A 6000-nucleotide genomic window follows, 5' to 3' on the forward strand; every position below is an offset into this window, starting at 1 on the left:
TTATATAATAAAATTATCAAATACATTTTGTTTAAACTTATGATTTTAATTCCATCTTTGTTTAATAAGAGAAATAAGATGAAAGTATTTTCTACTTTAACACAGTATGTTTTAAATCAGTGTACTCAAGTTAATTGAGCCAGAAAGTTTTCTGTCCAGGTTATAAGCCCACTCACACCCACTTTCACAAAACAACCAAATAAGAATATTAGAACCATTGTGGGGTCCCTGGGTGGCTCAGTTGGTTAAGCAGCCAACTCTGGATTTCAGCTCAGGCCATGATCTCATGGTTCATGGATTTGAGCCCCACATTGGGCTCTGTGCTCACAGGACTTGGCCTGCTTCAGATCCTATGTCTCCCTCTCTCTGCCCCTCCCCCACTTGTGTGTGTGCACAGACTCTCCCTCTCTCTCTCTTTCTCTCTCTCAAAAAAAAAAAAATAGAATAAAAGAACTATTGTAGAAATTAACTGACTGATAAGAACAAAAGAACTTTTTTTTCTGAATGTAGAAATAAATTGATAAAATTTAAATTTCCATCCAGGCTGAAAATTCACAAACAAGGGAATAAAACACCTATAGTATGAAATGCCCTTCATAGTGTGTAACCTTTTATAATATGCATAATCAGTTTAATCTCATTCAGTTAAAAATCTGCCCATGTATATTCTTGTAGTTCACTAAGGTATTAATAGTCATAAACTCTGCTAATAGAAATATAGTGTTCTTATATTGTTATCTATATATTCTCACTTTCTACAATGTACATATACTGATTTCGCAATAATAAAAGTAAAAACAAGAAAAAAATTTACTGCAAACATCTTACTTAGAGGTCAGATGTCAACATATAAGGCAAGGGTAAAAAAATTTTTTTTTAAATTTTTTTAACGTTTATTTATTTTTGAAAGAGAGAGACAGAGTGCAACCTGGAAGGGGCAGAGAGAGAGGGAGTCACAGAATCTGAAGCAGCTTCCAGGCTCTGAGCTGCCAGCATAGAGCCCGATGTGGGGCTCCAACTCAAACTGTGAGATCATGACCTGAGCCGAAGTTGGACGCTCAACTGACTGAGCCACCCAGGAGCCCCAAGGATACCCCGATTAATTAGTTCTTCTATTTATTAGAAGTTATGGTTAGTTCAATAAAGGAAGAAAATCTTTTATATGGTGTAAGGAGAGGAAAGCAAAAGATGTTTATGAACATAGAAGACTCAAGAAAATCTACAGATACGTGATCAAATTTTAAAATGGAATTTAGCGGGGCGCCTGGGTGGCGCAGTCGGTTGAGCGTGCGACTTCAGCCAGGTCACGATCTCGCGGTCCGTGAGTTCGAGCCCCGCGTCGGGCTCTGGGCTGATGGCTCAGAGCCTGGAGCCTGTTTCCGATTCTGTGTCTCCCTCTCTCTCTGCCCCTCCCCCGTTCATGCTCTGTCTCTCTCTGTCCCAAAAATAAATAAAGTTGAAAAAAAGAAATTTTTAAAATGGAATTTAGCAAGACTAGTGGATATAAAATCAATATAGAGAAATAATTTGTTGAATATCAATTTGCCCCTCCAGATTCACTCTTCACCTTCCTCCACAGTGGTAGTGCCTTGGGATACCGACCTGCAGTAAGAAGTTCCCTTATTCTCTGGCTTCTCATTAGGTTCAGTAAGTAGTAGCAGCAGCAGCAGCAGCAGCAGCAGGAGATCCAAGGGAGGAGGAAAAGAGTATGAGGGTTATATAACCTCATCTCTCTCCCTGTGGGGCTGCTCTTGGCTGGTTGTATCACCCATCAAAAGTCATAGCTCCCATCAGAGGGCTCTCTCTGCATAGCTGTTTCTGTCTTTGCGTTCTGGAAAATTTCTTCTTTCCTTCCCTTTAAGTTTAGGAGTAGTAATGGTTCCCCAACATTACTGCACCTTAGGTACTGTATAATCCCTGGTAGTTTGCTTAAACCCTGCCTACGTATGTGTAAATGACCTAATATGAGGGTGCTGTTTCCTACTTGGGCCTTCAAGGATATAGACAGTATTTATGACAGCAACAAAGAATTTAACTAGAAATAAACAAAGAGGCAAAAGACCTTTATAGAAAAGTTCTAAAGCTTAATTAAAGGACATTTTAAAACAGCTATTGAGCTATACCATGTACATGGCTAGGAGGACATAATATGCAGACATTGTTTTTTTCTCCAAATTGATCCGTAGATTCAAATAAATTCCATTGCAATTTCCAACCTTATTTTCATGGGACTTGGCAAGGGAAATCTAAATTTATATAGAACAACAGAGGGCAAATAATAGCCCTCTATTGAAGAACAATAAATCAGGCAAAGCCTTGCTCTACAAGGTAGTGTTACTATACACATGGAGTAATTAAAACTGAAATTGGTGCATTGCAGATCAATAAGGAAAGATAATGGTACTGGAACAATGGTATTCATATGGACAAAAGAATAATAAAATTATACACCTATCTCATTATACAGAATATATAAATCCCAGGTGAATTATAGTTGGATCATAAAAAGCTTTATGATCTCACATTACTAAAAGAGTATTTAAATATGGTCAAAAAACCCACATTAGACCTAAAGGAAATAATTGATGAATTTGGCAATTCTGGATTTTAAATTTCTGTGCATTAAAAGCCATTTTAGACAAAGTAAAATATATATGCCACAGCTTAGAGAAAACAAAGTAGATGTACCCGCAATAGGATGTAGTAATCTCACACACGTGGAGTTAAAAGTGATTTAGGAAGTGTGTCTCAGCCTTATTAAACATGGAAAGTAATATCACATCTTTACAAGTATTAAAAGTATAAAGCCGTGTGTGGGAATGATGCTATTAAATACAGAATAGTGTTGTCTCAAGTCAGAGAGACGAGACCAGGATATGTACCCTGGTGCACAAAAATAGCTTCCAGTTTTTCTTAGGTCAATTTTTTTAAAAATAGAAACATGGGCGTTCATATTATTCCCTATGCTTTTATGTTGGAGATATTACCAATGCAAGTAGACATGTCACAAAAGTAGAAACTAGATACCAGAAAACAAAGTTTAATAAACCAAAAGTTGTGGGATTTAATTTTTAAAATCTAAACTATGTATATAAATTATGATATTTAAGGAAAAAATAGGAAAATAATCAGCATTGTTGAAATGAATAGGCATTAAAAAGAGGATAATGTGAAATACTTCCTTATTAACTGGAGATCAAAACAGACTTTTGTTTAATGGAAAATTAACCAGGATGTTTTTCTGTTAACAATTCAATGTTGACCCAAGATAAAGGCAATGCATCATAATACATAAAGGCAATGTAAAGGAAACAAAAGTAAGAAAAACAAAATGGAATTAGATGAAGTAGGTGTGGGCACAACTAGAGTCCATGACCACAGATGTCCTTGAGCACTTTGGAAACTGGTAAGGAATTTCACAAAACCACTCTCTATCATTTTTCAAAATTCCGGTAGAGTGCCTGCTGAAGTTCTGAATATAGGAAAAAAGTCAGCACAATGGCTATTTTTTAAATAGAAAAGAATGGCCTCGGTATTATAATATGTCTATCAGGTCAAATTCCTTGCCCACAAAGCTACTGAACCTTTTGTGAAAGCATTAATTTGCAAATCTTAAAAAATAATGTTGGACTTCAATTCAACATGAGTTGGTGAAGATTAAAATCTGTCAGTTGAATCTAATTTTCTTCTGTGATGGGTCTGTTAAAGGGCAGCGACAGTGTAATTAATTGCTCGAGGCTCAGAAACCCAATTAATCTCTAAGTTGACTTTTATTTCATAGAATGTTAGTGCTAGAAGAGGCCTTAAGGATTATCTAGCCCACCCTCTTCATTTTATAGAAGAGGAAACAGACGTTAAGGAGGTTAAATAACTTGTTCAAGGTCAAAGACACAGTCTTTCTTTGCCAGTGCATCCTGTAAATAGGTTCAGTAATGCATCCTTTAAACTTTTATGAGTTTCTTTGCATTGGATCATGAAATATTATTTGAACACAGGTTTTTTTTTTTTTAATTTGACTCTAAGTTTTTAAAAATTGAAGCCTTTTCCATAATGATTATGCAGCAAAGGTGAGGGCAGGGTCCTGGTCTGCACCCTCAAGAGAAGGACTCTGGAGACAGAGGACCAGCCCTATATGGACTCTTGGAAAAGCAGGAGTCCCAGTTTGGCAGATGTGAGTGACACCTAATCCTGGTGGTGCTTTGCCAGCCATGACCTCTCTTAGGGATTTGTATGTCTGATTCCGAGATGTAAGTGGATAAACTGGGCACACAGGGTACTCTTAGAGAAGATGTCAGCAGAATAACAATGATAACAAAGATGACATATGAGAAGATTAGAGGAAATGAGAATAGCCACTATAAATGTGAGACGCATACTAGCACTCCATGTGTCAATGTAGCAGCCGTGGGGGTGCTCTGCTCAAATCTCTCTTTAAAGGAACTTGCTTCAAGGAAAGCAATTGCCCAAGAACCTCTGGTTGCTGCACATCAGGATCCACGGCAGCGTTCACACTCAGGCCACACTCTGCCAAAGCTGCTCCCAGGCAATGCCTGAGCATGACTGGGGGATTAGAGCCGGGACTTTTTGGTCCAACATGGGACATCTCTCATGGAAAGGCTGTGCTTGGAGACTCCCTACTGGCCTGGTAGAGACTTTATCATTTATACAGCAGTTTGAGGCTCTTCTTCTTTTCCTCTCTCCTTTTTACAGGTGTCAGAATCAGTTCTGAAGGCTCTCCATGCCTATGTCTACTTCTCCCTCCTCCTTTCTCCTTTATAGACCTTTTCCAAAATAAACCTCTTGACCAGCCAGTTTGGTCTTGGCATCTGTATCACAGAAGACCCTAGCTGATGCAGAATATAGCAGTTGCCTTGGTTGATGTCAAGGAGGGACTTAAACATTACCCGAGAAAAAAATTAGGATCATGCTTTGTGGAGGGAGTGGTTTGAAAGCAATAGTTTCTGTCTGGTTGTTGTAGTTACCATTATCACAATTCCTTAATTGTGCTCCTTCATGATGGCATGGCCTTAGATATACATATGTATTGTAGTAAAATTTACTTCTGGTGGTGGTGGTGGGGGGCGGGGGGGGGGAGAAAATCCATGTTTCACAGATTCTAGGATATACTTTCTTTTTTCATTTTAGTCTTTCTGAAATTGGGATGGGCCTTAAAATAAATGATGTGCTGCAGTTAAATCAGAGGGGTTTTTTCCTTTACTGATGGATAAAATACCTGGGCATCCTACCATTGATGGTGTCATAGATTGATTCAGTAAGAAATATCATCTCAATTCAGGTCACAAAATGCTAGGTACTATTATAGATCCTAAAGGCCTAAGGGGCTGAATTAACCTTTGTGGGTTATTATTTGGCTATTTGTTAGATGTATCTACTAGGAAAGGAAAGAAAAACTCAAGGAACAGAATTATATGATGGATAGGTATACTGTGGATAAATATTGTCATGGGCATATTACTATAGAAATAACTAGGGATCCAAAGAGGCATAAAAAAAGTTTTGGAGGGGTACCTGGGTGGCCCAATCAGTTAACCGCCCGACTTTAGCTCAGGCCATGATCTTGCTGTTCATAGGTTCGAGTCCTGCATGGGGCTTTGTGCTGACAGCTCAGAGCCTGGAGCCCGCTGTTGATTCTGTGTCTCCCTCTCTCTCTGCCCCTCCCCTGCACGCACTCTGTCTCTCTGTCTCTCTAAAACATAAATAAACATTTTAAAAAAGTCATAGGAAGCAAGAACCTTTACTCTTGTCACTTCTGACTCAATTCACTCTTTTACTCCTTTTTCTTTTTTGCTACTTTTACAACTGATGTTTTCTTATAGGCCAGAGCTGTCTTACCTAAAATTGGATTCCTTGGCACGGTTTCCAAAGTTAGGATTGAAACCATTGTTTCCTTTCTCTCTCCATGTAACCTTTATACTTGGATCAGTTTCTCCCAGCATTCCAATTATTTCCAAAATTCCCCATGTTTCAAAAATCCTAGGA

Source organism: Leopardus geoffroyi, chromosome B3 (genome assembly GCF_018350155.1).
Source record: "Leopardus geoffroyi isolate Oge1 chromosome B3, O.geoffroyi_Oge1_pat1.0, whole genome shotgun sequence".
Lineage (NCBI taxonomy): Eukaryota > Metazoa > Chordata > Mammalia > Carnivora > Felidae > Leopardus > Leopardus geoffroyi.